General features: G+C 48.6%; 1 long non-coding RNA gene across 1 annotated transcript; it reads left to right on the top strand.

Annotated features, from left to right (window-relative positions):
- Positions 1 to 15,639, top strand: LOC119952357. The gene is made up of 3 exons (XR_005457841.1): positions 1 to 386; positions 6,255 to 6,315; positions 15,606 to 15,639. It is a non-coding gene; the product is annotated as an uncharacterized LOC119952357 (long non-coding RNA).
- Positions 15,640 to 16,018: the final 379 nt, after the last annotated feature.

Below are 16,018 nucleotides of genomic sequence, written 5' to 3'. Positions count from 1 at the left end.
ATAGCGTTCTCTTAATAGAAAAATAACAGCAACAAAATCCTTTTGCAACGGATTCGGCTTTTTATTACAGATGTGTTTGTTGGATTTCCATCTCAGAATGAGGTCGAACGGCTCACTGAACAAAACAGGGGTCTGCAACATAACTCCCACTTCAAACGCTCAAGCTTTCCTTTGCGATGCATTTGCTTATCATTCATGTTTCATTCGAATGAGTTTCTCTGCGTTCTTCTGAAGAACTGTGCTGGATGGAGTTTATGAAGTCGTGTTTAGTTTGGTATTGCCAAAGAAAATCGCTGCAAAGTTTTTAAAAACCAGTTGCTGATGTAAATTGGCAGCTGATAGCGGTGGGCTGCTCATAAGGGAATATGGACTCTGCAGCTTCACAGGTTAGGAGTTTGTTGAAGCGCTTTGCCTTATTGTAAATTGTTCATTCCTGGAGTTTATTTTCTGGCAAGACACACAACCCAAGAACGATATAAATACATAAATCTAAAATGAAATCAGCAAGACCGAAAACCTGAGAGTAGACAACAGAGGAAAAAACAAGATCCCCATGATTATAATTTGGATAATGTCCAATCCCAGTTATTGAGAACGAATTTGCTACAAATCACAGTATGTTAAACACGGGTTCTTTGCCCGTAAATATTCAGTCATTAGTGACAATTTTCAGACTTATCAGTCACCTGAAATTATTTAGAATGAAGGGGACAGTGAGAGTGGGTCTTCAATCTTCAGAGTTGGTGTTTTTCATTGGGAGTCAGATTTTCAATAACGGACACTGTGTGTCTCCTGTACACCTAAAATATTCCATCGCCCCCCATTTCCACTTGTGTGACATTGTTTGCTGATATCCTCGGCACAATTTAAAATGGAAGGAAAATGAAATGAAATTAATTTTAACCACCCATTCAAAAGGCAACCCGCAGGTTGCGGCAGGGCTGGTTTAGCACAGGGCTAAAGAACTGGCTTTTAAAGCAGACCAAGGCAGGCCAGCAGCACCGTTCATTCCCGTACCAGCCTCCCCGAACAGACGCCGGAATGTGGCGACTAAGGACTTTTCACAGTAACTTCATTGAAGTTTACTTGTGACAATAAGCAATTTTCATTTCCTTTATTTTGCACCAACAATGAGTTTGCCTGTGTTGAGTTAATGCTGTTTGTGTGATTGGAGTTTGACAGGTTTCCGTGCTTTCATTCCTCAGCTTTCAATTAGTTGAGAAAGAAGAGGAAAAATACAATTGCCAAAATACACAACTTAAAATTAAACGCTGGAGAAATTATTATTCCATTATGAAAAAAAACAGGAATTTCTGGAAGAAAGCAAGAATCTGATTGTAATGATCTAAATTATTCGCTTCTGGTTTTTGCATCGCTTTGTTATTTACTTTCGCCAATAGTTTGAAGGACACCTGTGAGAAATTAAATGGATGGGGTTGTAATGAGGGTTTGCTGCCCAGGAAGTGTTGTCCACTGGATTTAATTAAACGCAGAAACTGAAGCTTCTTTGGTGAAGATCAAACAGTTTGCGATTGTTTAGTCAGGAACTTTCTAAATGTGCCCCAACTCCAGTCCACATGTCCTGCTCCACACGGGGCTGATGTCTTCACCGTTTGAGTCGCTTGCATCATTTCTAAATAATTCCCCCCTTAAAAAACGCACTGACACCGACATTGGTCAGTGTGCTTTGCACCAACAATGAAATGGGTTGATTTGCACCCCCCACCCCATTGAAACTCAATCAAATAAACGCCAAAAGGTTTGCTATTAAGTGTTTTCCTTTTAAAGAAAGTAAGTTCCATCATTGGACACATAGACCTGGTGGCAGTTTTCATGAACTTTTCTCTTACTCTGCAGCCTCATCTGCCGCCGCTGCTTTCCCTTTTCCCAGTTTTAAATGTCACATTGCCCAGAAGTCCCTGACCCGCGGTGACCCGCTCAACATCTCTCCGAAATTCCGCTCTGTGCCCTTCCAAACCCGCCAACACGGAAACTAGTCCAGAGCGCAACTTCAGCCTAATGCAAACCGGATTGCTATCCCTCAAGGAGCAATTCCATGATAATTCTGGAGGAAATGGCGAATAGGTGATGGGGGTGCCATCAAAATCTTCACCGAATGGCAATATTAATGCCTGCTGCTCAGTAAAAGGAGGAATTGATTTTTATAGCCCACTGGTTGTCTCAAAGCGGCGTCACAGCCAATAAATAACCTTCCAAGTTTAGTGACTAAGGTAGGAAACGCATTTGAGCACAGCAAGATGCCACAAACAGCAATGCCACAATGATCCCAATGCCCGTTCAGGTGAACTGATAATATTGCCCAGGACACCAGGAAGAACTACCCTGCACATTTTCTTTTATCCTTTAATGGGAGGGCGTGGCTGGCTAGGCCAGCATTTATTGCCATCCCTAATTGCCCCTTGAGAAGCTGGTGGTGAGCTGCCTTCTTGAACTGCTGCAGTCCTGGAGGTGTAGGTACACCCACAGTGCGTTAGGGAGGGTTTATCAGGATTTTGCCCCAGCCGCAGTGAAGGAACGGTGAATATTTCCAAGTCCAGGTGGTGAGTGACTTGGAGGGGAACCTCCAGTTGGTGGGGTTCCCAGGTTCCTGCTGTTCTTGTAGTGGCCGTGGGTTTGAAGATGATGTCGAAATCAGCTCGGTTATATGAAATTGTATTGGAAGCAGTTCAGTGAATATTCACTTGGTACTTGGTAAGGTTTCCCTGCACTGCGTAATTCTCTCCGGAAGTGCACAATATGAACAGATGATGCACATCCATTTTAAAAGTTCAACAGATTTTCATGAAATGAATCCTGGGGATATGAAGATTAACGTCTGTGGAACATTGTTCCAGTCCTTAATTTTTCTTTGGAAAACAATAGTTGTCAGCAAAGAAGCCAGTGCAGCATCCCCTCAGCCCTGCACTACAGTGCAGCACTCCCTCATCTCCGCACTGCAGTGCAGCATTCCCTCAGCTCCGCACTGCAGTGCAGCATCCCCTCAGCCCTGCACTACAGTGCAGCACTCCCTCATCTCCGCACTGCAGTGCAGCATTCTCTCATCTCCGCACTGCAGTGCAGCACTCCCTCATCTCCGCACTGCAGCGCACCATTCCCTCAGCCCGCACAACAGTGCAGCATTCCCTCAGCTCCGCACTGCAGTGCAGCACTCCCTCATCTCCGCACTGCAGCGCACCATTCCCTCAGCCCCGCACTGCAGCGCACGCTGCAGGCAGCATTCCCTCAGCCCTGCAGTGCAGCATTCCCTCAGCACCGCATGCAGCACAGTATTCCCTCAGCCCCGCACTGCAGCGCAGCATTCCCTCAGCACTGCACTGCAGCACAGCATTCCCTCAGCACCGCACTGCAGCACAGCATTCCCTCAGCCCCGCCTGCAGTGCAGCATTCCCTCAGCACCGCACTGCAGCGCAGCATTCCCTCAGCCCTGCAGCGCAGCATTCCCTCAGCTCCACACTGCAGTGCAGCATTCCTCAGCACCACTGCAGTGCAGCATCCCCTCACCTCCGCACTGCAGCGCAGCATTCCCTCAGCACCGCACTGCAGTGCAGCATCCCCTCTCCGCACTGCAGTGCAGCATTCCCTCAGCACCACACTGCAGTGCAGCATTCCCTCAGCCCTGCAGTGCAGCGCAGCATTCCCTCAGCCCTGCAGCGCAGCATTCCCTCAGCACCGCACTGCAGTGCAGCATTCCCTCAGCACCGCACTGCAGCGCAGCATTCCCTCAGCCCTGCAGCGCAGCATTCCCTCAGCACCACACTGCAGTGCAGCATTCCCTCAGCACCGCACTGCAGCGCAGCATTCCCTCAGCTCCACACTGCAGTGCAGCATTCCCTCAGCACCGCACTGCAGTGCAGCATTCCCTCAGCACCGCACTGCAGTGCAGCATTCCCTCAGCACCGCACTGCAGTGCAGCATCCCCTCAGCCCCGCACTGCAGTGCAGCATTCCCTCAGCCCCGCACTGCAGCGCAGCATTCCCTCAGCACCGCACTGCAGTGCAGCATCCCCTCAGCCCCGCACTGCAGTGCAGCATTCCCTCAGCCCTGCACTGCAGTGCAGCATTCCCTCAGCCCTGCAGTGCAGCATTCCCTCAGCCCCGCATGCAGCGCAGCATTCCCTAAGCACCGCACTGCAGCGCAGCATCCTCTCAGCCCCGCACTGCAGTGCAGCATTCCCTCAGCACCGCACTGCAGCGCAGCATTCCCTCAGCACCGCACTGCAGTGCAGCATTCCCTCAGCACCGCACTGCAGCGCAGCATTCCCGCAGCTCCGCACAGCAGCGCAGCATTCCCTCAGCTCCGCACAACAGCGCAGCATTCCCTCAGCACCGCACTGCAGCATTCCCTCAGCACCGCACTGCAGTGTAGCATTCCCTCAAATCGCACTGCAGTGCAGCATTCCCTCAGCACCGCACTGCAGTGCAGCATTCCCTCATCTCCCTGCAGTGCCCATTACTCACCCGCACTGCAGTGCAGCATTCCCTCAGCACCACACTGCAGTGCAGCATTCCCTCAGCCCCACACTGCAGTGCAGCATTCCCTCAGCCCCTCACTGCAGCGCAGCATTCCCTCAGCCCTGCAGTGCAGCATTCCCTCAGCACCGCACTGCAGTGCAGCATTCCCTCAGCCCTGCAGTGCAGCATTCCCTCAGCACCGCACTGCAGCGCAGCATTCCCTCAGCCCCGCACTGCAGCGCAGCATTCCTCAGCCCCACACTGCAGTGCAGCATCCCCTCACCTCCGCACTGCAGCGCAGCATTCCCTCACTCTCCGCACTGCAGCGCATGCATTCCCTCATCTCCGCACCTGCAGTGCAGCATTCCTCAGCCCTGCAGCACAGCATTCCCTCAGCCCTGCAGTGCAGCATTCCCTCAGCCCCGCACTGCAGTGCAGCATTCCCTCAGCCTCGCACTGCAGTGCAAGCATTCCCTCAGCCCCACACTGCAGCGCAAGCATTCCCTCAGCCCGCAGTGCAGCATTCCCTCAGCACCGCACTGCACGCAGCATTCCCTCAGCCCCGCACTGCAGTGCAGCATTTCCCTCAGCACCGCACTGCAGCACAGCATTCCCTCAGCCCCGCACTGCAGTGCAGGCATTCCCTCAGCCCCGCACTGCAGTGCAGCACTCCCTCAGCTCCGCACTGCAGTGCAGCATTCCCTCAGCTCCGCACTGCAGTGCAGCATTCCCTCAGCACCGCACTGCAGGTGCAGCATTCCCTCAGCCCCGCACTGCAGTGCAGCATTCCCTCAGCACCGCACTGCAGCGCAGCATTCCCTCAGCACCGCACTGCAGTGCAGCATCCCCTCAGCCCCGCACTGCAGTGCAGCATTCCTCAGCCCTGCACTGCAGTGCAGCATTCCCTCAGCCCTGCAGTGCAGCATTCCCTCAGCCCCGCACTGCAGCGCAGCATTCCCTAAGCACCGCACTGCAGCGCAGCATCCTCTCAGCCCCGCACTGCAGTGCAGCATTCCCTCAGCCCCGCACTGCAGTGCAGCATTCCCTCAGCCCGCACTGCAGCGCAGCATTCCCTCAGCCCCGCACTGCAGTGCAGCATTCCCTCAGCCCCGCACTGCAGTGCAGCATTCCCTCAGCCCCGCACTGCAGTGCAGCATTCCTCAGCCCCGCACTGCAGCGCAGCATTCCCTCAGCCCGCACTGCAGTGCAGCATTCCCTCAGCCCCGCACTGCAGTGCAGCATTCCCTCAGCACCGCACTGCAGCGCAGCATTCCCTCAGCACCGCACTGCAGCGCAGCATTCCCTCAGCACCGCACTGCAGCGCAGCATTCCCTCAGCACCGCACTGCAGCGCAGCATTCCCTCAGCCCTGCAGTGCAGCATTCCCTCAGCCCCGCACTGCAGTGCAGCATCCCCTCAGCCCCGCACTGCAGTGCAGCATTCCCTCAGCCCTGCAATGCAGCATTCCCTCACCTCCGCACTGCAGCGCAGCATTCCCTCAGCCCTGCAATGCAGCATTCCCTCAGCCCTGCAATGCAGCATTCCCTTAGCCCTGCAATGCAGCATTCCCTCAGCCCCGCACTGCAGCACAGCATTCCCTCAGCACCGCACTGCAGCGCAGCATTCCCTCAGCACCGCACTATAGTGTCACCCTTTGGATTTGTGCTCTGGTCCTGGTTTAGGGACATGTGACTCTGAGGTATTATCAAGTTAGCCACAGCTGATGTGCAAGTGCAATTGACTTGAAAAAGTTTTCTTTTTTTTTTTTGCTTTTTTCCTCAAGAGCACTGAATGAATCTGAAAATACTGAGAAAGTGGTGTGCCACTGGCTATGTGCAGAGAAGGTAAGTATTTCCTGACAGTTTTCTTTCTTAAAATATATTCGCAGGATGTGTGTGTCAAGCTAGATCAGTATTCTTTGCCCATTTCTAATTGCCCTTGAGAAGGTGGTGATGAGCTGCCTTCTTGAACTGCCGCAGTGCATGTGTTGTCCGAGCATCCACAATGCTGACAGGGAGGGAGTTACAAACATAGGAACAGAAAACCGGAGCAGGAGGAGGCCATTCAGCCCATCTAGCCTGCTCACCATTCATTATGATCATGGCTGATCATCAACTCAGTAACCTATTCCTACTTACCCCCATATCTTTCATCCCTTTAGTCCCATGATCTAATCAAACTCCTTGAAAACCTTTTGGCCTCAACTGCTCTCTGTGGTAGCGAATTCACCAGGCCAACCACTCTCTGTGTGTTGAGATTTCTCCTCATCTCAATCTTAAATGATCTACCTCACATCCTCAGAGTGTGACCACTAGTCCTGGGCACCCCCACCATCGGGAACGTCCTTCCTGCATCTACGCTGTCAGAACTTCCAGGTTTCTATGCGATTCCACCCCCCACCCCCCCCCACCCCCCCCCCCCCCGCCTCCGCTCCCCCCCCCCCCCCCCCCCACCCCCCCCACCACATTCCTCTGAACTCCAACAAATATAATCCTAACCGACTCAATCTCTCCCCATACATCAGTCCTGCCTTTCCAGAAATCAGTCTGGTAAACCTTCGCTACACTTCCTCCATAGCCAGAACATCCATCCTCAGAGAAGGAGACCAAAACTGCACACAATACTCCAGGTGTGGCCTCACCAGGACCCTGTATAATTGCAGCAAGACATCCCTGCTCCTGTACTCGAATCCTCTGGCAATGAAGGTCAACATACTATTTGCCAGGGCAGCACGGTGGCCTAGTGGTTAGCACAACCGCCTCACGGCGCTGAGGTCCCAGGTTCGATCCCGGCTCTGGGTCACTGTCTGTGTGGAGTTTCTACATTCTCCCCGTGTCTGCGTGGGTTTCGCCCCCGCAACCCAAAAATGTGCAGAGTAGGTGGATTGGCCACGCTAAATTGCCCCTTAATTGGAAAAAATAATTGGGTAATCTAAATTTTTTTTAAAAACATACTATTTGCCTTCTTTACAGCCTGCTGTACCTGCATGCTTACCTTCAGTGACTGGTGTATGAGGACACCCAGGTTTCGTTGAATTTTCCCACTCTCAATTTATAGCCATTCAGATAATTGTCCACCCATTTTTGCTACCTCACATTTATCCACATTATACTGCATCTGCCAACATTTACCCATTAACTTAACTTGTCCAAATCACACCGAAGCATCTCTGCATCCTCCTCACAGCTCCCCCTCTGACCCAGTTTTCTGTCATCTGCAAATTTGAAGATATTACATTTTGTTCCCTCATCTAAATCATTAATATATATTCTGAATAGCTGGGATCCCAGCACCGATCCATTGTGGTACCCCACTAGTCACTGTCAGGCATTTAGAAAAAGACCCGTTTATTCCTACTCTTTCTTCCTGTCTGCCAACCAGTTTTCTATCCATCTCAATACACTACCCCTAATCCCATGCGCTTTAGTTTTACGCATTAATCTCTTATGCAGGACTTTGTTGAAAGCTTTCTGAAAGTCTATATAAACCACATCCACTGTCAACTCTTCTAGTTATATCCTTGAATAATTCCAGTAGCTTTGCCAAGCATGATTTCCCCTCATAAATCCATGCTGACTCTGTCTATCCTGCCACTGTTACCAAGTGCATTGCACTATAATAGACACTAACATTTTGCCCACTACCGACGGCAGGCTTACTAGTCTATAATTCTCTGTTTTCTCTCTACCTCCCTTTAATTAATGGGTTTACATGAGCGGCACGGTGGTTGGCACTGCTGCATCACAGCGCCAGGGACCCAGGTTCAATTCCAGCCTTGGGTGACTGTCTGTGTGGAGTTCTCCCCGTGTGTGCGTGGGTTTCTCCGGGTGCCCCGGTTTCCTCCCAAATTCCAAAGATGTGCAGTTTAGGTGAATTGGCCATGATAAATTGCCCCTTACTGTCCAAACAAAAAGGTTAGGTGGGGTTATGGGGATATGGGTTGAGAGCGTGGCCTGAGTGCTCCTTCGGAGGGTTGGTGTAAACTCGATGGGCCGATCGCCTCCTTCTACGCTGTAGGGATTCTATGTTACACCCTCTGTTCCAGAGTCTATAGAATCTTGGAAGATGGCCAATACATCCCTAGTTCTAGGGCCACTTCCTTCAGTACTCTGGGATTCAGATTATCAGTCCCCTGTCGATTTATCAGCCATCAACCCATCAGTTTTCCCCATTTCCCCTACTAATCCTGGTTTCCTTCAGTTCCTCCCTCTCACTAAATCCAGCATTTACCAACATTTCTGGTACCTTATTTGTGTCCTCCAAAGTATGTGTTTAGTTGGTCAGCTATTTCTTTGTTCCCCATTATAGGTTTTCCTGATTCTGACTGTAAGGGTCCTACAGTTATCTTCACAACTTTTTTAAAATTTAGAGTACCCAATTATTTTTTTCCAATTAGGGGCAATTTAGTGTGGCCAATCCACCTACCCTGCACATCTTTGAGTTGTGGGGGCGAAACCCACGTAAACACGGGGAGAATGTGTAAACTCCCTCGGACAGTGACCCAGAGCTGGGATCGAACCTGTGACTCCAGATCCACAGCAATGTGGTTGACTCTTAACTACCCCCCTCTGAAATGGTCACTCAGTGTTGTATCAATCCGATACAGAAATGTAGCAATGTGAGTGTAGCAGTATGGACACGGTTCAAGAAGGGGGCGTACCACCACCTTCTCTCGGACAGTGAGGAATGAGTAATAAATGCTGGGCTACTTTTTTTTTTGAAAAGCACTACCAGTCCTGAGGGGTGGAATATCTGTAGTTAGTGGGATATGTGGCTGTACAATTTCCAGAAATCTTTCAGAGGCTGTGCTGGAAGTGATAATTAGAATAATCATAATCTTTATTAGTGTCACAAGTAGGCTTGCATTAACACTGCAATGAAGTTATTGTGAAAAGCCCCTAGTCGCCACATGCTGGCGTCTGTCGGGTACACAGAGGGAGAATTCAGAATGTCCAATTCCCCTGACAGCACGTCTTTTGGGACTTGTGGGAGGAAACCATTGCACCCGAGGAAACCCACGTAGAAACTGGGAGAACGTACAGACTCCGCAGACAGTGACCCAAGCCGGGAATCGAAACTGGGACCATGGCGCTGTAAAGAAACAGTGCTACCCACGGTGCTACTGTGCCACTGTTATGGGCCAGGATTTAGAGAACCCCAAAGTGTATCATGGAGTTCACCTGACCCACAACGTTTAATAGATTGTGGTATGGGGAGCACACGGGCCCACTCCACAGGTGTGGTACAGCAGAAATGGAAAAGTATTTTAAAAGCAAAACAATGTTTATTCCAATAACTCAAGTTAACCTTTTTAAAACATGCAGTGAACATCTTGGCAACCATCAATGCAATACAACCCCCAAAGAATACAACACTAAGTAATTCTTACTTTCCTTTTAACATCCATAAGACTTAAAAACACCTTTTTACAGAAAGACATCAGGCTTAACTTCACTACTGAGAACAGTTACCATGTTGAAATCAGCAGATGGACACAGCCTGCTGTGATTGCAGCTTCTCCAAAACTAAAATGAAACCAAACCCACCCTGCAGCAAAAAGCCTAAAGCGAAAGTAAAAAGCTGACAGACAGCCCAGCTCCATCCACTCTCTGACATCACTGCAGCAATAAACACCCATTTCTTAAAGGTACTCTCACCACAGGTATTTGTATACACACTCATTTATAAACACCCATTTCTTAAAGGTACTCTTACATGACACCGCCATAAAGTCAATCCCAGTCACTTGCAGCAATGAAGTCTCCAGACCTGCTTGACAGTGATCTACCCAATCGCCTCCTTTTTGGCCAGGAGTAGTGCAGTCAGTATATACACTTGCTGAAAAATTAAGTGTTGTGTTTTAAAGATGACAAACAAACAGTGACAAGTTAGGAGATGGTGATGTACCCCAGTGTTCTTCAAAGTCGGGGGCGCGACCCGCGGGTGAGTCGCGGGCGGGTGTCGGGAGGGTCGTGGAGCCATTGTCCACAGCGGTCCCGATCATGCAAATCCCCGCGCAGCGGGCGGCTTTTCATAATGCGCGCGGCCGCGAACATGTTAAAAAAAAAATTAGTCCGCATTGCACATACGCGCACAATGATCGGCACGCATGCGCATTCCGCAAACATGTTTAAAAAATTCGGCCGCATTGCGCATGTGCGCCGATCATCGGGCACGCATGCGCAGTGCGGCCACTATTATTTTAAACGGTTGCAGCGTTTTGTTTTACAAGTTCTGTAGCGGTTTTTATTCATTATTTTATTCATTTAATTATTATTTATTTCATTTATTTAAGTCATTTCTTTTTACAAGTTCGGGGGGGGTTTTATTCATTTTTTTCATTTATTATACTCATTTTGTATTTTAATGGCGGGTCGTGCAAGTCGGCTGGCGTAAGTCGCGGATAAAAAGTTTGAAGAACACTGATGTACCCTACAGTGACCATTGCACTATCATCCTCTGTCCACAGTGTGTGATCTGCAAACACCAAATGGTGGGAAGCTTTTCCAGTTATGTAAAAAGGGCACATTTATTGATTAATCCACTTGTATTGTGCCTCCAAATCATGTGGGGCTGGAATTGACCGCGCACTTACCCAGGGTGTGGTAACAAGTGGACAGCCCTAATCATGTGGGCTTCTTTATCCTGGATGGTGTCACGCTTTTTGAATATTGGTGGAGTTGCATTCGTCCAGGCAAATGGAGAGTATTCCATCACATTCCTGGCTTGTGCCTTGTAAATTGTGGACAGGCTTTGGGGAGTCAGGAGGTCAGTTGTTCACCGCAGGATTCCCAAAACAACACAAGGAAAATATTTTTCACAAAGCGAGTGGTTAAGGTCTGGAATGCACTGCTGAGAGTGTGGTGGAATCTTTCAAAAGAGAAGTGGACTGTTATATAAAAAAGAAGAATGCGGTGGACAGCACGGTGGCGCAGTGGTTAGCATTGCTGCATACGGCACTGAGGACCCGGGTTCGAATCCCGGCCCTGGGTCATTGTTCATGTGGAGTTTGCACGTTCTCCCCGTGTCTGCGTGGGTTTCACCCCCACAACCCAAAGATGTGCAGGGTAGGTGGATTGGCCATGCTAAAATTGAAAAAAATAATTGGGTACTCTAAATTTAAAAAAAAAGAAGACTGTGCAGGGTTACGGGGGAGGCGTGAAAATGACACAAGTTGAATTGTTTGTTGGGGGAGCTTGCACAGGCATGATGGACCGAATGGCTTCCTGTGCCGTAAGAACTCTGTGATTCTGTGAATTGGATTCAATTAGCAGTATGGTTTCAAAGGGCAGCACGGTAGCATTGTGGATAGCACAATCGCTTCACAGCTCCAGGGTCCCAGGTTCGATTCCGGCTTGGGTCATTGTCTGTGCGGAATCTGCACGTTCTCCCCGTGTGTGCGTGGATTTCCTCTGGGTGCTCCGGTTTCCTCCCACAGTCCAAAGATGTGCAGGTTAGGTGGATTGGACTTGATAAATTGCCCTTAGTGTCCAAAATTGCCCTGAGTGTTGGGTGAGGTTACTGGGTTATGGGGATAGGGTGGAGGTGTTAACCTTGGGTAGGGTGCTCTTTCCAGGAGCCGGTGCAGACTCGATGGGCCGAATGGCCTCCTTCTGCACTGTAAATTCTATGAAATCAGTGATGCAAATGCAGCAAAGTCAGAACTTAGTGCTTAAACAATTCAAAATCATCAAGTCATTTGAATTAAGAGTGGATTGCATTTTTCATCCACAGCCCTGGACTTTTCCTGAAAAGGACTCTGTCAGATCAATGAGACAAGGCTGTGTTTTCTAAAACCATTTTGAGTGCCACTATTGATCGCTGAACAATTCAGGTGACATCAGACCCGATACAGTGCTTTCCAGCACCTCTCCGACCACCAAAGACAAATTTACAGACATAACATTTCTTCCTTCCTTCTTTAAAAAATATTTTTTTGGAGGTGGGATTTGATGGCGAGGCCAGCATTGCTCACCATCCCTAGTTCCCCCTGTATGACAGGATTTCTTGCTCACTCAGCCACTTCAGAGGGCAGTTCAGAACCAACCCACTTTGGTGTGGGTCTGAAGTCCCACATTGGCCCAAACTGGGGGAAAGATTTCAGTGAACCAAATGGTTCATTGCAGTAACTGGACTGCGTTGTGTTCATTTACATGAGGTTCCCGCAAAACCGTAACATTGTCCTGTGTTCCACTGATGTGGAGCAAAGATTCAGAGGTGACATAATCAAGGTGTTTGAAATGTGAAAAGGATTTAGTAGAATTGATGCAGAGAAACTATTTCCTCTGGCATGGGAATCGAAAATTCTGATTATAAACTTAAAATTAGAGCTAGGCTGTAGCAGGGTAATGTCAGCGAGCACATAAAGGGGAACACAAATCGAAAATCTTTCCCCCGAAAAGCAATGGATGCTGGAATCAATTGGAACTTTTGGAGCTTTCAACAGTGAGCTGAATAGATTTTGTTAGCTAATGGCATCTGGGGATTATGGAGTGAAGGGAGGTAAACAGAGATGACGTATAGATCACATGTGATCTTATTGAACAGCAGCTCAGGTTTGAGGGGCTGAGTGGCCTATTCCTGTTTCAATGTTCCTGTTCGTATTAAATGATCAGAATTGAGCAGAACTGAAGTTCAGTGCACAGCAAAGCAACAAGGTTGTTGATGCGTTACAACGAACATCAGATTTTCAATATACTACCACCTTGATCCTGTTATTGGAACTTTGTGCTGGATCTTTACTCCCACATCCACACCACAAGTTTAGCGTTGGCCCCAAGGGGTTCCAGCTCCTCATGAAGAACAAAAGCTGAGTAGGGCAAATTTGATGTTAAGCTCCAAAGTGTCATGGTGAAGCACAGCAGGATTCCCTCTCCCAATATCTGATAAACTGTGAGTGCCGATCCAAGCTGCAGTCACACTATTCCCAGCAATGTTGGTTCAGAGCCAAACCACTTCACACCAGGTGCTACAGCTGTAGTGTGAATGCATGCTCACAATTATAACCCCCCACCCCGGTCCCCGCCCCCCGCCAAATAATGATGCATGGTCCAAGGCATGTTTATTTTCCACCCTCCTAATTCTCCCAGTCCGTGGTTTACCATGCACACAACCTAGACTCTAGGAAGAAAACAGCTTGTCCATTACATTATCAGAGGCCTGAGTGATTATGCTGCTTGTAAAACTATCCCCTGCTACTTTCTTTCACTTAATGCATTTCATAAACATTTCTGGAGGCAACTACAATTATTTTTAAAGCATTCTTAACATTACTTGGATGACTACCATAAGCAAACTGTGCCCAGCGAGATTCGGCTCAGGGTGATAAAGTCTAATTATTTCCTGATATTCCACACATCATGGGCTGACTCCAGGAGACTGCGTTATGATTGTTTTGTTGGAAAATTTGAGTTTCAGGCAGGCGCTGGGTAGCAGCTGACTCATTTCCTCACTGCTTCATTATGTCATTGGGACTGTGAACCAGGGGCCTGGTTGGAAGAGACAAAGACAAGTGAATTCTGCAACCTTTAGACCCAGCCTGAATTCTCAAACTGAAATGGGTAGATTTTAGTTGGGGTTATGGAATCGGGAGACCAGGAGCAAAGATGAGCAATTCGAGCGCAGGTAAAGGCTGACTGTGTCCTAATTGTATAACTATCAGTGGGTCACAATCCTGGAACTCTCTTTCAAACAAGTGGACCCATCATCACAGGGACTGCAGCAGTTCAAGAAGGCGGCCCACCTCCACCTTCTCAATGGCAAATAGGTTGGGCAATAAATACTGGCCTGGCCAGCGATGGCCACGTCCCGTGAATGAATAAGAATTTTTTTTTATTGCAAGGTTGAAAGGATGAATATCATTCTCCTGTCCCAATGTGACTTAATGAATGATCACTTTGTGCAGCTGTACATGCATCAACACACTGGTTTAAGCATGTTGCTGTTTTATAATCTCAGCTCTAAGGGCAGCACGGTGGCACAGTGGGTTAGCCCTGCGGCCTCACGGCGCTGAGGTCCCAGGTTCGATCCCGGCTCTGGGTCACTGTCCGTGTGGAGTTTGCACATTCTACCCGTGTCTGCGTGGGTTTCACCCCCACAACCCAAAGATGTGCAGAGTAGGTGAATTGGCCACGCTAAATTGCCCCTTAATTGGAAAAAATGAATTGGGTATTCTAAATTTATAAAAAATAAATAAATAATCTCAGCCCTAGAGTTCATGTGACAGGAAAGCATGGGAAAGTTTCACCTCTGCCAGGCAGGATGAAGCGTTTGGAGTTGGATTTAGTTCACTCCAGGGTCCTGGAATCCATTTTTCATGTAAATCGCGTTACCTGGGACCTCCTCTGCTGAAAAATGCTGTAATTGCCGAGGGTGTAAATTGACTCAAGACTGTGATTGATGACGTTTTGTAAGTTAATGATATTGAACAAACGCGGTTAACTGGAGTTGAGGTACAGATCAGCTCTGATATAATTCAATGCTGGAATAGGCCTGATGACCTGAATGGCCTGCTCCTGTTCCACAGATTCCTCTGCATTTTTCACAGTCCCTCCAATTCCAACAGGTAGCATTAATGACTGAACTCCTGACCTAACCATTCCCAAATTGTGTGAAAGTAGTCTGTGTTTGTTCCTCCAGAATTCCATTCATTATACACTCAGTAGACCTCAATTGAAACCATAATGCTTGAAGCCTGTCTGGTTCCCACAAGACCTTAAATCTGGTTCAAAATCTTCACTAGAATACAGTAATCAATTCCAGAAGGGATTGACTGTGTGATGCAACATTCTCCACTTGCCCGGATGAGTGCAGCTAATGAAGCTCAACACCATCCAGGACAAAGCAGCCCGCTTGATTGGCATCCCATTCATCAATTAAATGTTCACATCCCTCCACCACTGACACACAGTGGCAGCCATGGGTACCACCGACAAGATGCACTGCACTAACCAAAGCTTCTTAGGCAGCTCTTTCCACACCCACCGACCTCTGCCATCTAGGACAAGAGCAGCAGATACCCAGGAACCCCACCACCTAGAGGTTCCCCTCCAAGTCACTCACTATCCTGACTTGGAAATATATCGCTGTTCCTTCACTGTCACTGGTTAAAATCCTGGAACTCTCTCCCTAACAGCACTGTCGGTGTACCTACATCAAATGGACTGCAGCGGTTCAAGAAGGCAGCTTACACCACCTTTTCAAGATGTGGAGATGCCGGCGTTGGACTGGGGTGAGCACAGTAAGAAGTCTTACAACACCAGGTTAAAGTCCAACAGGTTTGTTTCAAACACGAGCTTTCGGAGCACGGCTCCTTCTTCATTCACCTGAAGAAGGAGCCGTGCTCCGAAAGCTCGTGTTTGAAACAAACCTGTGGACTTTAACCTGGTGTTGTAAGACTTCTTACTGTGCTCACCTTTTCAAGGGCAATGATTTTGAGCCGAGCCAGTAATTCCCCATATCAAGAATAAATTTGTCTTTTCAAGTCTGGATTACAAGATCTTCAACTCCAGCTGCAGTTATCACCACATTAAAATCTCAACTCTACAA

The sequence above is a fragment of the Scyliorhinus canicula genome, chromosome 17 (genome assembly GCF_902713615.1).
Source record: "Scyliorhinus canicula chromosome 17, sScyCan1.1, whole genome shotgun sequence".
Lineage (NCBI taxonomy): Eukaryota > Metazoa > Chordata > Chondrichthyes > Carcharhiniformes > Scyliorhinidae > Scyliorhinus > Scyliorhinus canicula.
This window is presented reverse-complemented; position numbering and strand designations above follow the sequence as displayed.